The sequence below is a fragment of the Mytilus californianus genome, unplaced genomic scaffold (assembly GCF_021869535.1).
Source record: "Mytilus californianus isolate M0D057914Y unplaced genomic scaffold, xbMytCali1.0.p SCAF_3, whole genome shotgun sequence".
In the NCBI taxonomy this organism is placed as follows: Eukaryota; Metazoa; Mollusca; class Bivalvia; order Mytilida; family Mytilidae; genus Mytilus; species Mytilus californianus.
Window position 1 is genome coordinate 101,436,710 of NW_026262679.1, and position 17,301 is coordinate 101,454,010.

Sequence of the window (17,301 nt, forward strand, 5' to 3'; positions counted from 1 at the left end):
ATAGATATCTACACAACTATAGGTGAGTTAAAGGGTGTAACAGAGTGGACAGTATCAAATGCAATTCAGGTGTTTGTTCATTTTTACATCAACAGCAGGAACGAAAAAAAAAATGCCAATCAAAATCCAAAAAGGATTTTATCTTTCTGAAACACAAAATGCATTTAACTTTTATATATCTAGTGGATGCCACGCCTTAAAACTTTTCCAACTACACACGTTAGTCTGTACTCAGAGTAGTTTTTGAGGTGTAAATACAGCCATTTTTGTCCATTTGTTATAATGAGCCTTAAAGACGTCTGAATTCAAGCTTTAAAATGAAAATTCTATCATTTGCCACAAAACGTCACTTTTCAGATAGTTTTTGGATGTGGCCGCATTTGTGTTCAGTCTCAACCTTTATATATACATGTATGTTACGTATCATCATCAAATACAACATAATATATTACATTTAAATCTTAAGATTGAACACAAGTGCGGTCACTTCCATTTTAGACAAAAAAAAAGGTCCAAAATAAGCACAAATGCTACAATTATGAAGATTTCAATAATTTTGAATGAATTAATTATGCTAGTACCTGATGCATGTGTATTGTTTGTTTAAAAACAGCCCATATTTGTTAAACACAATTATTCTTCTTTCCAAAAAAAATAGCTAAAAGTTTACATTTTTAACAAATTTTTAAAATGCTATAATTTAGGGCCAAAAAGGGGCCTTACCGGGCCTACTCCTTTGTGAACATTGTAAAGTCACAGACGATGTTAAACACTTTCTTTTAGTCTACTCAAAATATGATGCGCAAAGAAAACAGGAAAGCAAGGAGTCATAGATCTTTCATTGAAACACCTTCTTTCCGGATACTCACATACTTTTAGTTGTGCGTTACTATTTACAGGAAACTAATATACTTAGGAAGGCTCTCAAATAAGTATCATCAATATATTCATATGAATATATCCTTTAGATAAATAAATTATGTATTTGTAACCCATGTGTACATGATGTATTTCTAAGGTAGTCTCTCAAGTTCAATTATTTTTCCATTACAAAACAAGCACAATTAAAGAAACAAAAAACTCACCCGAATCTAAACTTTTTTTAGAATTGTGATAAGCAAGCATTGCACACTTCACCTTTGTGGCAGTCCATAGAACTTAATCAAGTAGACTTTTTTTTCTACCTGTGTTGTACATCAGTAAATCAATCTAAACACGTGTACGTAACTGACCACGCAATGCACGCAATCAATTTCAACAAGCCTAAAAAAATCATGCTATACACTCGCGCTGGTCTCTTGAAGATTAGTAGTAAACTCCGAAACTGAATAATTTAACAGTATATGTTAAAAAAATACAATATAACTTTTAGAGTCTCACAAACCGACAGTTACGGTCATATTATAAATCTGGGACTACTATATTATGAATTTTAAATTAAGAAATTAAAATGAACACGCAAAAAACAACAACACATGAAGCTCATATATTATAGAATAGAAACATTTTCTACAGCCTTTTCTACAACGGTGTCACTAAAATTTGTCTTAATAATTAAACATTATATGCTAAAAACAAAAGAAAAAGTAAGAATAAATGAAAATACAATATCACTTTCAGAGTCTCACCATAGGTACTTGGGGAAAGGACAATTTTTTCGAAGTTTATTATCCACAGCGGTCACTCTCAATGCTCTTCAACTTCGTACTTTATTTGGCCTTTTTAACTTTTTATTTTATTCGAGCGTCACTGGTGAGTCTTTTGTCGACGAAACGCGCGTCTGGCGCAAATACAAAATTTCAATCCTGGTATCTATGATGAGTTTATATATCAGTGACCGATGAATAATACAGAAAAACGCGAAAATAATTGAAATTAATAGAAAACGAAAAATAACGGATTTTTTTTTGGGAAAAAAGGGGGAGGGCCAAAAAAAAATTGTCCTGTCCCCAAGTACCTATGGTTTCTACATACTTTTATCTTAGATAATGAAGATAATTTGCGCCTTCCAGTTTACAAAATTGTACTTTCGGTTCATATAACATGTTGATTCAGGCTGATTCTGAAAGGTTTGGTTTCCTTTACTTTTACATGAAATTAGTGCAAAAACTACAACTGCCGGTTTACACAAGGTCACTTTCAGATGACTCTTTACAAAGTCGTATGTCGTCCATCCTAATGCAATAGACATTATAGCTTTATTATGTATCAATATAAAGTTATAGCAAGATCAAAATATAAGCTAGTAAGTCAAATTAAACTTTGATCTTGACCTAAATTCCATGGTCAAATGTCAAGGATCTCATATCAATTGTTCGGTTAAAAACGGTGAGTTTAAAAACTCAATAAATGTTCAATGTCATATACCGAATATCTTATCAACATACAGCGAAACAAAAGCAGCATTTCAGAAACAAGTGTCGAAAAAAAACTAAATAATCAGAACCTGGGACTAGACTATAATAGTTCCAGTCAGAACAAAATGTCTTTCCATGGAAAGATGGCAAGACATAATAAGCAAAACCATCTACGGTTTAATATTGACTGAAGGAGTTACAACTTAAGTTTTTGATCAAAGTAATAAAATGTAAATAATTATTTGGAATAAAGCTTTTTACCCGTATCGAAGGCTAAAGAAAATCACCGATAGTCATATGTGAAGGCAAGTAATTTGTTTTATGTGCATGATAATACAAATACAAATACAAATATTTTATTGGCACAAACACAATTACAATAATTTAAATGACAAATGCCCATATTTCAGTACATTATTACAATGAATTCAGCATAATGAAATAATATGTTATAATTAAGAAGATAAAATCTCATTTCTATAATCCAGACATTTACGTATATAAGAACATCATTTCGGGGCTATTTATAGCTGACTGTGCGGTATGGGCTTTGCTCATTGTTGAAGGCCGTACGGTGACCTATAGTTGTTAATTTCTGTGTCACTTGGTCTCTTGTGGAGAGTTGTCTCATTGGCAATCATATCACATCTTCTTTTTTATAGTCACTTTCAGGACTTTTAAAAAATTGCTATTAATGCAACATTTCATATTTACCTGATTCTCACTATAAATTGTAGGAAGTATATTTAATATAATAGTTTTAAAGTTTATTCTGTAGTTAGAATATTTTTCAAAATTCAGTAAAAAGTGATTTTCACCTTCTACGTGTCCTCATCCGATTTACATACATTGCAAACTCGTTCATTGGTGGGTAAACCTAAATGTCGCCCTTTTTCTATAGCAAGATTGTGTGCACTTAATCTTATTTTTACACAGAGATGACCTTTCTAATTTGTTCCTTAGAACATCAACATCAGAACTCAGGGGCGCATCCAGCCATTTAAAAAAAAAGGGGGGGGGGTTCCCAACCCAGGATAAAGTGGGGGTGGGGGTTCCAACTATATGTCCCAATTCAAATGCATTGATCGTACAAAAAAAAGAGGGGGTTCCAACCCCCGGAACCCCCCTCTGGATCCGCCAGTGGAACTACGCTAATTTGAATTATGAAATATTTAATAAAATTTTAGTTTGGATGAATCAAGGATTTGTATATTACTGTACAAATTCTTGGATGAATTGTAAATTTTTGATGATTGATCCTGCGTGCACTGATCAATCACTCGTTGTTTAATACTTGGTAGATACAGAGACATATATATATATATATATATGTCTTGTTTAATAGAACATTTTCTCCCAGCTAGGTTCGAAAATGCTAGATTGTTTAAAATATAATAAAGTTGCTTTGTCAAGGGGTTATTTTTTCAGTTGCAAGACAAATTTTTGGATACAAGTGTGTTTTTAGACCTTAAAATATGTTCAAAAAATTTAATACACGAAAATGATAAATAATGCACATCTTCGGAGGGCACTGGATAGTAATCCTTGGCCAAGGATTTGTATAGTGAGATATTGTTCGTATGTCACACTTTTGAATTCCAGATAATAATTAGAGACTGACTGTGTTTTGAAATTGATAGCCTGGGATCCTGGCTCACTGCTCGACAGTATCGACGAAGTATTAGATTGGGTCAGGATGCCAGGCTTTGTGTGTCATTGTGTGTTAGTTTACGTTTTTTGATTGAGTTAAGCCTTCCATATTTTATAGTGTGTCTTTTTATGTTCTGATGTTATACTAGTCTATTGTTTCAGAAAAGGGAGAAGGTTTGGTACCATTAAAACGTTTAATTCCGCTGCAAATGTTTGCACCTGGTCTTAGGTGTCCTAAGTCAGGAATCTGATGTACAGTAGTTGTCGTCTGTTTATGTAGTTCATACGTGTTTCTCGTTTCTCGTTTTTATATAGATTAGACCGTTGTTTTTTTCCCCGTTTGAATGGTTTTACACAAGTAATTTTTGGGGCCCTTTATAGCTTGCTGTTCGGTGTGAGCCAATGCTCCGTGTTGAAGGCCGTACATTGACTCATAATGGTTTACTTTTATAAATTTTTACTTGGATGGAGAGTTGTCTCATTGGCACTCATACCACATCTCCCTATATGAGGGTAGTAATGCCCTTTACCGTCAGGCGTCAAACGGTCATTTTCGTCTACCGTTAGCGTAAAATTGGTTAAAATTTTACCGTGATTCGTCAAAATATCCTTATCGTGATTCGTCAGAGGTCTCAAATAATTATCGTTACCGTCATTTTTGGAAAACATTTAATTAACGTGATTCGTCAAAATCAGTCAATTTTTTAATCGTCTAAAAGAAAGTGTACATTTTATCGTCAGGCACCAAAAATTACCGTTAACGTCATTTGGCAAGAATTTTTACCGTTATTCGTCATGAAGGTACCCCCATTACGACCCCAATCGTAACTACTCGGCCATTCTCGCTATGCAGTACAATAACTATTTAGTTATTTCTTCGTGCAGGTTAAATTACAGATCAGACAACTATTCTGGTATTTTAAGACCTAAAACGGCAGAAAACATGTCGCTAGTGAGTTAAGACACCGACACATCGTATGGGTCGACCAATTCGTGATGGTGATCGTCAAACTTATGAAGTGTCGTTCTTATACTCATAACTCTGTTGGAACAGTTTTTGTGGAAGGAGCACACCGGCCTCTGGTAATGAAGTCTGTATATTGCGAACATGCACGAGCGTAAAGGATTAACTGAGATATGTAAACGCCATACAGCAGAGGGTATTACAAAATGTATGCTGCTGATAATTCGAAAATTGAAATCATCACGTTTGTCACAAATTCTTAGACTAGTTTGAAGTCGTCCATCTGTGTCAATATCGAGATATGAAGCAGACCTTCTACTCTCGGTAGTATCTTTAACCTCAAGATCACTGGGGTATATAGATGTGAGCACTCATCGAAATGTTGGTTTTTGAGTGACAAAACATCACCAATAAAGTAGTATATGAGAACTTTTTAATATGCTTTTTCTTTTTCTTTTTGTGAAGGTTCTGTGTGAATTCTGCTTCATACTAGTACAAAAAAAGTCGGCCAGTAGTGGTGCACAATAAGTACCCATTGGAAAACCGACAGTCTGCTGAAATAAAAAAAAAATGGCAAACTACTAGTATGATTGTTGTATCATTATTGTCGTTGTCATTATTATATATCGTATGCAGGCTGTTCAGATACGAAGATTAAAATAATATTCTGAACAGATGTTCAGAGGGGAAATTTCCGACAAATTCCAGTCGATAGAAGGTTAAATTTCCTGAGCCTATAGGCGATCGATTGAAACTTCTTCTCTTGACTGGTATATTTTAATGTTTTATAGCTTGGAACTCTCCTTACTAGAAGAAATGGATTAAATGTCCCCAATCCGACCTGACGTGACAGTTTATGTATACATCACGCAGAGTCCAACGGACGGCTTTGTTTAGCATGAATTTAGTATGGAGAAGTCCAGGTGACCAGCTTTTATTCTCCAGTCAACACTTGGAGTTACATAAATAGAAACAGTTTATCATTGATATGGTCATTATTTTAATTAACTGTTTACAAAACTTTGAATTTTTCAAAATACTAAGGATTTTGTACCCCAGGAATATAAGCTTAGATGTTTTTTTGGCAAAACCTCTCGGAAGTTTTTGTTTAATGATCTTCAACTTCATACTTTTATTTGGCCTTTTTTCACATTTTTTATTCGATCGTCACTGATGAGTCTTTTTTAGACGAAACTCGCGTCTGGCGTATAAAATTTTAATCCTGGTATCTATGATGAGTTTATTGTATAACTGATATTGAGGAAATTATGTCGCATCTTACATTCTTTTCAAATTCTACAATCATAATTATTTCCTTATTGTGTAAAATATATAAATTAAATATGAAATATTAAGTTACAATTTCGCCAAAGAATACTAGGTTTTTTTAAGTCCATGAATTATAAAATATTGAATACTGACAAATATTTCCTGAATTAGATCGTTTTTATATTAATTTACATACAAATTAGAATTTCCTTAGTCAGGAACCTGTTGTTCAGTGGTTGTCGTTTGTTGATGTGGTTCATAAGTGTTTCTCGTTTCTCGTTTTTTATATAGATTAGACCGTTGGTTTTCTTGTTTGAATGGTTTTACACTAGTAATTTTTGGGGCCCTTTATAGCTTGCTGTTCGGTGTTAGCCAAGGCTCCGTGTTGAAGGCCGTACTTTGACCTATAATGGTTTACTTTTACAAATTGTGACTTGGATGGAGAGTTGTCTCATTGGCACTCATACCACATCTTCTTATATCTACTAACAGTGTATTCAATCATTTTTAATTAATATTTTCTACATTTAACTTATTAGTACAGCATAAACTGGAATACAACATATATTCCAACATTTGGAGCTACACAGTGATAGATCTCTTTCTTTCAAGCTCGACTGAGGGACAATTTTATTCATTCAAAGGTTTGGAACAAGATACATAGTATAAAAAATTTTCAACACACAAAGACAGTAAAATTTAATTATTTATACGTGGATTCAATTGATTAAAGCAATAATCTCGATGACCTAGGATCCTTTACACTATTAAAAGGTAATGTTGTTGCAATACAGTGTAAATCAGACACAGAAAAACTTAAATTGTTTATTCCTTTTTGTTTTGTAAATACATCATGCCGTTGGTGTTCCAATTTGAATTGTTTTACATTTTTTCATGTCGCGGCCTTCTATAACTAACTATACGTTGCGGGTTCTGCTACATATGTAAGTGTTAAAGGCCGTACGCTGAGTTATAGTAAACTGTTGCTTACATCTACGTCATTCTGTCTCTGGCGGATAGTTGTCATATCGGCAATCATACCACATCTTATTTTTTATCTGAAATGATGGAAAGATTGTGAAAATAGGATGATTTTTTTTTGTCAAAGAGGGCTATTTTTACCTCCCTCGTAGGTGATAGGTTTAAAGGGAGAGATTTTAATTTTTTAAAGGAGAAACCGGGAGTTTACTCTCGCCTATTATAAATGGTGCGTTGGCAGGTATGTAACAGGGACCACCGAAATATTTGACAGTACAACAATGCACACCAACAACCAACACTGAACTCCTCCAAATGAATACACGTACAAACAGAGATACAAAACAATAACGAACACTACATGGTCAGGTTCATGCTCAAAATGTGATGGAGTTCAACCGCAGTTTTGTGTGCGCACAAACCTCCCCAGTTACCTATTGTCTCCATATGTCGTAAAAGTCACACATTTGATATTTTCTGCACATTTTTAGATGTATATCATGCATATATTTTTTGTTGGTTTTGAATTATATAACTTTCAATAAACAAGATAACATACCAAGTTTTAGTGTATAAGATCCAGAATTCGTCTTATTACCATAGCAACTAATAACCATTACAACTACGATAAAACAAACAGCATTCATGATGCGCATTGTTTGACAATCAACTTTAACAGATCGTACACTTCAAACTTATTCAAACATAAACATAGAACTGCTTAATTACCATATTGCGTGTTATCATATTTAATAATGAAATTCGATGATGTAAAATATATTATTATCATAGATTTGTAACCCTTCGTAGAATTATGAAGAAAAAAACCTTTTGTGAAAAGTCAAAAGAAATAATTATTGCATTACAGGACAGAAACAAAGGTTTATCTAGCATAAAAGAAAACCGTAGAGAACTAAAAACAATTAAAACAACACTTTATAATTCTAAAGTCAACCTTAGTTTCTTTATAATCTATAAATTTATAAACGTACACTTTAAGAAAGGATTGTTATAAATCATGTCAGTACCGAAGTGCTATATTAAAATAAAGGGGTAAAATACACAGGAGACAATTAAAAACGATCAGTCGAAGATACCATAGACAAACATCGGGATCGTTTCTGTATTTCAATTGACGTTTTCATTATATTGAGCAAAAAACAATATTTTTTCAAACAATTTTCTTAACCGGGGATAAATATTGTTCAGTTTTCAATGTCGTAGGTATTTCACTTATATTGAATATTTTACCTGGATTGATAGACGATTTGAACAAATAAGTAAAATTCAGTTATTCACTGATTTTCAGTATCACTTTGGTTTCTGTCTAACTGCAAATATCATAATTTCAAATTAATATAAATATACTTGCACATGACTATTCATTTCCATGTAAGTTTTTGGTTATCACATTGACAAATAACAGATGTGAGACCGGTTTGATGTTCTACATATCTAAAACTAGAAACGGAAGTATATTACATGTATAAACAGATCGATGCAGTCATGGTCTTTTTAGATTTCCTTATAGGTCCGGTAATTAATCATCACTCGACCTTTATCGGTGTTCCCACTGTCTGAATTACCCTGTTCAGCTCTTTATGAATAGAGAATAATACATGGTAAAATCCGTTTCACATGCTGTATCAGCCCGAGTTACCAATATCAGCCAGAGGACCTTCTTTCGGCCCTCTGGCTAATATTGGTTACTCGGGCTAAAGAAGGCCCTCTGGCTGATATTGGTTACTCGGGCTGATACAGCAAGTGATACGGATTGTATCATGTATTAATCATTTTATCATATATTTAAACTGAGGACTTTAGTTTTTCTAAATTGATGTCTTCTTCCGAAAGTTAAATTAGTTGAGGATTGATATAGCATCTAATATAGATTTGACATCACACTGTAGGCAGACACAGGGCCGATTTTTCAAGTTGCACTCTGGGACCAGTACTACAACAGCACCACCTTTGCATTTAAGCTCCTAAAAGAATGTGCGAGTGTGTATGGCCAATCACCAAAATGACAATGTAAACAAGTAAAACTTGATGTATTGAACAGTATTAGTTCTCAGTACTTCATTTTAACTTTCATGTGTGCTTCTTCTAAGTAATTACGGTTGATCTAGTGCTGTTAATGACTATTTACTGTTTTTATTTTAATTGAATTGATAGTTGAAATAGATAGGATTAATGTGTTAAATATATTTTGTTATTTAAGATACAGATTCATGAACATCACCGTAGATGAAATTTAGCAGTATGCAAAAAGGATCAGCCATCAACACATACTTCTCCAAATTACGATTTAAAAACATAGATTACGAATTTACAATGTACTTCAAAAATAATTTCATATTACAAAATATTTGCTTTGACTGACCTAAAAAACACACAAAATTTCCAAATCGAAATGATGTCATTGTATTAAATTCTAAGAAAACCTATATCAGTATCACATCATTGTGGCCACATAATTAGTGGTTAATAATACAACAGTTGAATATAAAAAAAGTAGCTTTATGAGGCGCGATTTGGGATAAGTGCTGATTATAATCTTTGGTAATTTATTTGTAAGAGATGCGGTAATGAACAAGTGCTTGCATAAATCAAATATATGGCCACATGTGTCCCTCCGGCAGCAAGATGGTTAACATGTCAGACATTTGCGTCTGCTGACATTTCAAGCAATAACAACTGAGGAGTTCCGAAAACAGTCTCAAAATGTTCCAAAAGGGGTGCGATACAGTTTATGCGATACAGGTCTGGAGTTTCCTTATATATTGAATATTCAAAATCGCAGTAACAAGTACTAAATATATGATAAATTTGCATATCATGGCCTTGTAACGTCAAATACATTAACCCGGCATAAATAGCTTTGACCCCGACATTACACAGACGTTATAATGAATAAACCGACATTGATAAGTTTGACCCGAACTTATCAAGTCATGTTCCGGTTTGCTGGTAAAACTAAGAAAAACACTTGTTTCTATTAAGCAAAATACACAAATACAATCCGATAAATCTATTATCAGATTTCATCATATTTGTATTGTAAAATATCAAAATGCAGAGATCCTGATAATCGGTTGATACCAGACCCTCAAATAGCCCCAGACTGTTATGGAAGTTCCAGATAGTAACTTAAAATGGACGCCTGGTGTGTTCACTTATCGCTACACTAATAATTATAAAGAAAAAGGATAGCATTTAGCTATCTTGAGAAAACATTCCAACCAATTAACCACTTCGTCCTTGATAATCTTTGGATATGAAGGTAACTTGTGGTACATGAACAAACTTGACCATTTGGCAGTTCATAACAAAATATCTAAACATGAAAGCGTAAAAAACAAGATCTTGAACTAGCAAGAAAATCAACACTGAATGCAATGCATTAAACACAAGTCAACAATTCAAACAGACAGAAGCTGAAAAACGGGACCTTGTTGTTTTCTGAGCTGCACAGATTTGGGGAAAAATAACAAATTCAATAACGAAATTGTAACTACATGTAAATGTAAATGTCATTTCCCTAATATTGTTTTTGAAGAATTTTGGTAAAGTAACACAGAGTCTTGCTCACACTTCTTTATGAAATTATTGAGAACACATCAATAGCCTACAATAACTTAAAAAAAATAAAGTAAATTTTATTCACTTTAAACTTTGTCAATTATCTTTTAAATTGGTGAACAACCGTCGCAGTTAATGAATGTTAGTACGACGAAATTGCTATTTTCATACCAGGAGCCGCACATCTTATCATAAAGTCTTAGATGCATGATTTTTTTATTAGTTGTTTTTGGCTTTGAACTAGCTGTAGGTGACTGCGAGTACTCTCAGATCTGTATTTAGTGTCTTTTTGTTGTGGGGATGTATATGTACCCTGCCACGTCCACTCTGCGTTTTTGCTAGATGTATTTTTGCTTTGTATCCATCTGATGAGTTTAGCCCTTTTCAACTGATTTTTATAGTCTTTTCTTATGTTGTACTGTTACACCACTGTCCCAGGCTAGGGGAGGGTTGGCGACTTCAAAATTCAACCCCCCCCCCCCCCCCCCCCCCGAATTCTATATGTGCCTGTCCCAAGTCAGGAGCCTGTAGTTGGGAGGTGGTTGTTATTTGTTGCTGCTTATCATATTTGTTTTTTTCGTTTATTGTTTTGTATAGTATGTTCTTGTGTTGTTCTGTTGCATCAGTGTCCAATGTTAGGGGAAGGGATTGGCGCCATCTAACTAGTTAAACATTATGTATGTGTCTGTCCCAATTCAGGAGCCTGTAATTCAGTGGTTGTCGTTTGTTGCTATATATCATATTTGTTTTTCGTTCATTATTTTGTACATAAATCAGGCCGTTAGTTTTCTCGTTTGAATTGTTTTACATTTGTCATTTCGGGGCCTTTTATAGCGGACTATGCGCTATGGGTTTTGCTCATTATTGAAGGCCGTACGGTGACCTATTGTTGTTACTTTTTATGTCAATTGGTCTCTTGTGGAGAGTTGTCTATTTGACAATAATACCACATTTTCTTCTTATTATAATATGGACTTTTTTCATACAAAAAGAGGGAGGCAATTTTTAACATGCCATATTTATCTCGAATTTATTAAATTCTTCGTAAACAAAAAACAACTTCCGCCTTGTTTTTTATATTCCTTGACCAGCATTACTGTTATATCAATATGTCTTTATAGTATAAAGATGTATCATTATGATAAAGTAATCTGTCAAAATAGCATAGTGAGGTGGTAAGATAGTATGAAAAGGTGGCTCCATATTATATCAAGATGTCTTTGTAGCATACGACTTTATTGTCGTACGATAGTTATTTGACAGAATAGTATGAAAAAGTTGCTCCATGTTATATCGAGATGATTGTATAGTATACAAATTTATCGTAATAAGATAGTAACATGACATAATAGTATAATAAGGTGACGAAATAGTATGAAAAGGTTGCTCAATGTTATATTAAGATGTCTGTATAGTATAAAATGTATCTTGATGGTATAGCAATATCACATAATAGTATAGTATAATGACAAATCAGTATGAAAAGGTAGCTCCATGTTATATCAAGATGTCTTCATAGCATAAAAGAATATCTTCATGACAAAGTAAAATGACAGAATAGTATGAAAAGGTAATTCTGTGTTATATCAAAACGTCTTTATAGTATATAAATGTATCTTAGTGATATGGAAAATTGACAGAGTAGTATCGTCAAATGTCGTAATAGTATAGAATATTTGCTTCATGTTATATCTCAACCCTTAATGATATGATTATCGTTATCAAAAGGCAGCTGTGGTGTTCCATAATGCAACCTTGAGGCCGTAATCTAATTGTTCTTACATGTAACATCGGATCAAGAAAAAGTAAGAACTACGAAACACAAAAATGTACATTATATACTTTCCAGCTGAAATTACCGTTCTTCTGATTTAATTTTTTTTTAATTTATTATTCCTATTTTAGCGAATGAATTAAATCAATTTCCAGAAATATATATTTAAAACATTGGTAGAAGGTCGCGGTTAACATGTGGTTTATTATTGTACCTCGGGATTTGTTACGTATAAAATATTTTGCAACCTTCAAAAAGAAATGTTGCAGATTTCGGTTTAATATCTTTTTCCTTCTTGGTGGATTACGGCTTTTTACATAATAACTTGTAATCACACATTTTTTGTCAGGTAATTAATATCTTTTGCGAAGAACATATTATTTAAAAAAAAAATACTTAAACCAGGAAATTATTGTAGAATCAATTTTTTTGTAACTGTTACATAATACAGGTACATCGATAGTCCAATTTACAATTTAAAAACTGTTATCATAATTATACCCAAATAGGACAAATAAAACGGACTGCAATACTTCTGGTTTGGTATAAGCATCTGTAGAGAAAATATTTTAATTTTGAATTTCTGAATGAAATTTTATTCGTTCTAAGGTTTGCGAATAACTAGAGAATATCATTCACTAATACTTGACGTAATAAAGTACAATGTTGTGAAAAAAAAATACAGAAAACTTTTGTTAAACATTTTTATATATTTACATATAACTAATGTTAATCTTATATAATTTTCTTCTTAAACTATTTTCATATGAGTCGAAGTTCCTTCAGACTCTTGTAAAAAACAAGAAGTTCAAAGAAATCAGATCATTTAAGTCACATTCAGATATATTAACGATGAACTTTCCATTAACAATCCAAACTTTTCTGATTGGGTTCCACTAATATATCCTCTTGAACTAGAAATTCCTCTGCCTCATTTTTATACTTATACCTCTAATTTGACATTAGCGGTCATCTCAGTACCAGAATCTATGACAAACGAGACGATTTTAATTTTAAAATAATAATTCCCCCACCTTAGCAGCAATATACCAACTTTACCAGCACATGAGATATACATTTGCCAACTCATTCGGTATTGCTTGCTTGCTAGTGTTCTTTTTATTTGTCCTTGTACATTTTTAACCTTTATTGTTTAGTCCATTTTTGGTAATATACTTTTGGCGTAGCTCGGTACTTATACATCCCACCATTGTGTTATTGTGCTATGGTCAATTTTGTATTCTTGTCTTTCATTTTTGCTTATGTACTTTGTTTATAGAGTGTCTATGTGCCATTTTGTTTTTTTCTTTGTTGAAATAGTTATTTGTTTTTATAGTGATTAAGATTATATTACAATGATGACTGCTGTACCCCAATTTTTGACATTTTTACCTATTATATCTGTGTTTTGCTTACACATTGTTGTCAATATAATGGAATTCTATGCGACTGTCAGACAAGTGAGAGGTTTAGCTAGCTATAAAACCAGGTTTAATCCACCATCTTCTACATAATGAAATGTCTGTACAAAGTCAGGAATATGACAGTTGTTTTCCATTCGTTTGATGTGTTTGAGATTTTGATTTTGTCATTTTATAAAGGACTTTCCGTTTTGAATTTATTTCCCTTGGAGATCGGTATTTTTGTTATTTTACGTTTTGATGTTATTGCTTTTCCGTCTAGGAAAACTTGAAATTTAGTTCGCGCAATTTTGAGCCGTATCATAACTGAGTAGTGTATGGGTATTATGGTGTCTGGTTTAATCGACTACAATTTAGGAACCCCTTCTCAATCGTAAGCATACTTCATGAAAGCTATTTACTTTTGCACACCGTACTAAAAAGCAGTATCATTAATTTATGATACACTAGTCTAGAAAAATTCATTTCAAAGTAGAAACTTCAATTGTATTTATGCTTGAAGTCAATCATATATTCCCAGTAATAACTGAAAATTAATAAATTCCATCGTGTAAAGTGAACAAAGTTCTTTGGTAATACCGTAAATATTCAGTTTCACTTCTTTCAGTTTAAAATAGTTTCCAATTTGAAAAATATACTAGTCACACATTTTCAAAAAACATCTGCTGAATCTTGGCAAAACTAACTTTCACATTTGCAGCCAATGTTGAATGCATTAAATACAAAGTAATAAAAAGAAAAGCAAGTTTGTTTAATCTTCAGAGCATTTAGTATATAAGAGAGACTTTCGACTAGCAGCGTTGCTGATCGATGGTACAATCTTTAGAATAAGTTTGTAAGAATAATACACCTATTGGGGCCTCATCATGTACACCTTACAATTTATGTATGTTATAATTAACAACAATGCAAATATAGATCACAATAGAAATTGAAATTAGAATTACTTCATTCAGAATATAAACTTGCTGAAAGTCCCGAATGAACGTTGATCTGTGGTTTCTAATAAAAAATTTCCAGTTCTCGACCATAAATATGCTTGAAATTGTATTTCTTGTTAACATGCAAATCGATGCCATCATGGATCATTTTTGTAAGTAGCTGTACACGAAATACTTAAAAATTACTTTGTTTAAAGTTCCACATATATTCATAAAATCAGGTAAACTATGTTTGTTCACATCACTGTGAATATAAGGAAATATATCTAGTATATGCATTGAAACACCAAACCTGCAAACACAAATAATCCAAAAAAATATATCTACAGGTGTGTGAATCCAATTCATCACAATATTGCTCGAAATTATATCACCGTGTTACACTAATTTGACATTTTGACAAAATACTACAAAGAAACTGAAAAATTTTTCCGAGGTATGAAAAACTCAAAGATAACAGACTTATGTTTTGTACGTCAGACGCGCGTTTCGTCTACAAAAGACTCACCGTGACGCTCGAATAAAAAAAATAAAAAACCAAATAAAGTACGATGTTGAAGAGCATTGAGGACCTAAATTTCTAAAGGTTTTGCCAAATACAGCTTAGGTAATTCATTCCTGGGGTAGAAAATCCTTAGTATTTCGGACTATTAACGCTAAGAGCATATTGACAAAGAGTTAACTAATTTAGAAGAGTTTTCAGTGACAGGAATGTCTGGTTTGATTCTAATTAATATATATTTAAAGGTAGGACCGATTTCATCTGAATTCATTTTATCAACAATATTATATCTTTTATTTCAATTTATGACTTGTTCCACCTGAATATATGTCTCACCAGGGCTTTTTCAAAACGTCTTTCAGTCTTTTACTGCCCATTAGTGTATAACAACTTCATGATTATATATTGAGGTTCTTACTATATCATTGCGAATTTCATAAATACGACCTAATTATAAATGCATAAATGTATTTCAAAACTGCAATTTCGATACTACTTTGGCAAATTTTTAGTATTCATGGAATAATATCCGGAAACAAAACGTCTAATTGGTTAAATCCATGAATTTCATAAGCATTCCTTAATTTTTGTTAAAGGTACAAAATTTTGTCCAAACATTTATATTATCCAATTTTTTAATCCAAATCGTCGCCAACAACACTTTGTAGCGTTTAATAAAGATTTGAAGTTATATATAATATTTATGTAAGACACATAACACATCAATCAGCTATATTAATTGGACTCAAATGTCTTTCTGATTCAATTCGACCCTTGGAGAACATCGCACATGACTTTTTCCAACTATTCAATTTCTTTAGTAAAGTCGATATTGGAAAAAGTAGATTAAATAATGTATTTTTGTTCACATATTTTAGCAACAGCTAACAGCTCTTTACATTCATTAATCACATTTGTATCAGTGTTGTGATTGGTTAGCAGAATGCAGACCGACAATTTTAATGGACCGTAACAACTTGACATATAACGTCCGAATACCAATTTACTAGCTCACTTCTTAGATGACAAAATACTCCTATGTTTTCACTGATGCTCCTATATACTAGATCATATGTCTTGAGTACTTTTGTATGATTTCTGTTCTCATCCTGGTTCAAATGTTTTCTGTCTAATGAGTAATACTAGTATACCCTCTGACCCATCGTATGGCGTTTTTTTCTCCCAATTTATACGTTATGCGCGTGCATATTCTGTTAAGGGAGAAAACATGACTGAATTTGCCACTTCAAAGCTTTTTAACGCAAAATCATCAAGCAATTCATGCGATTATTTTTATACACATAATCACCAACCAATATATGCGTTATTTTTTTTACGCAGAATCACCACGCACTATATAGGTTGTCTAATTGTTATCTTGATTCATTTAGATAAAGAAACTATAAGCGTAGTGTTATACGCTGTAATATTTCCCCATTGCACAGAGAGTGTTTTTATTCCAAACCGACCAGAATTGAGTGATCGTCTGCGACATCCCTGCTACAGCGAAGAAGCAATAGAATATGATATAGAAGACCACACTGAGGACGAGATATCACTTTCACGACGACAGAGAAATGAAATTCTTAGAATGGAAGTTTATGAGGCAGAACGAGTGGCAGACATGTTTATTTCAATGACAGTTAGAGATGCTTGTTTGAATTTGCACTTTAATAGGACATATTATCGAGCTATGGTAATGAGGTCACGACTGGTAAGTCTTAAAGCATGTGTAGTTTTATTTATCAGTGATTAATTGTTTAAATATGTTTTGCCTTTGTGTGTGTGTGTGTGGTATTGTCCTTCCGAATTTTAGATTTATGATACTGTCAAAAAATATTTTTGTAATTTCGATATATTATA

General features: G+C 32.7%; 2 long non-coding RNA genes across 5 annotated transcripts in view; both read right to left on the minus strand.

The window, feature by feature from the left end:
• The window catches only part of LOC127735589 (uncharacterized), a 181,258-nt gene that overhangs the window by 100,240 nt on the left and 63,717 nt on the right, over positions 1–17,301 (minus strand). The gene's annotated exons all lie outside the window — the stretch shown is intronic.
• LOC127735598 (uncharacterized) lies at positions 5,391–7,923 on the minus strand. The gene is made up of 2 exons (XR_007998513.1): positions 7,778–7,923; positions 5,391–5,525 (listed from the first exon to the last, which is right to left on the minus strand). It is a non-coding gene; the product is annotated as an uncharacterized LOC127735598 (long non-coding RNA).